This window comes from Myotis davidii, unplaced genomic scaffold (genome assembly GCF_000327345.1).
Source record: "Myotis davidii unplaced genomic scaffold, ASM32734v1 scaffold268, whole genome shotgun sequence".
Taxonomy (NCBI): domain Eukaryota; kingdom Metazoa; phylum Chordata; class Mammalia; order Chiroptera; family Vespertilionidae; genus Myotis; species Myotis davidii.
The window spans coordinates 5,985,994-5,986,451 of NW_006383015.1; positions in this window are offsets into that span (position 1 = coordinate 5,985,994).

Sequence of the window (458 nt, forward strand, 5' to 3'; positions counted from 1 at the left end):
GGTCACTATGACACACACTGACCACCAGGGGGCAGATGCTCAATGCAGGAGATGCCCCCTGGTGGTCAGCGTACTCCCACATGGGAGAGCTCTGCTCAGCCACAAGCAAGGCTGATGGCTGCCAGGACAGCAGTGGCGGTGGGACCCTCTCCCGCCTCCTCAGCAGCGCTAAGGATGTCTGACTGCAGCTTAGGCCTGGTCCCCGCTGGCAAGTACACATCTCTCGAGGGTGGCCGGGCTGCCAGAGGGATGTCTGATTGTCAGCTTAGGCCCAATCCCCTCGGGAGCAGGCATAAGCCAGCAGGTGGTCATCCCCTGAAGGGTCCCAGACTGCGAGAGGGCACAGGCTGGGCTGAAGGACACCACCCCCCGTCCCCCCAAGTGCACAAATTTTTGTGCACTGGGCCTCTAGTCTATATAATAAAAGCTAAGGCAACCAGGAACAACCAAAATGACCG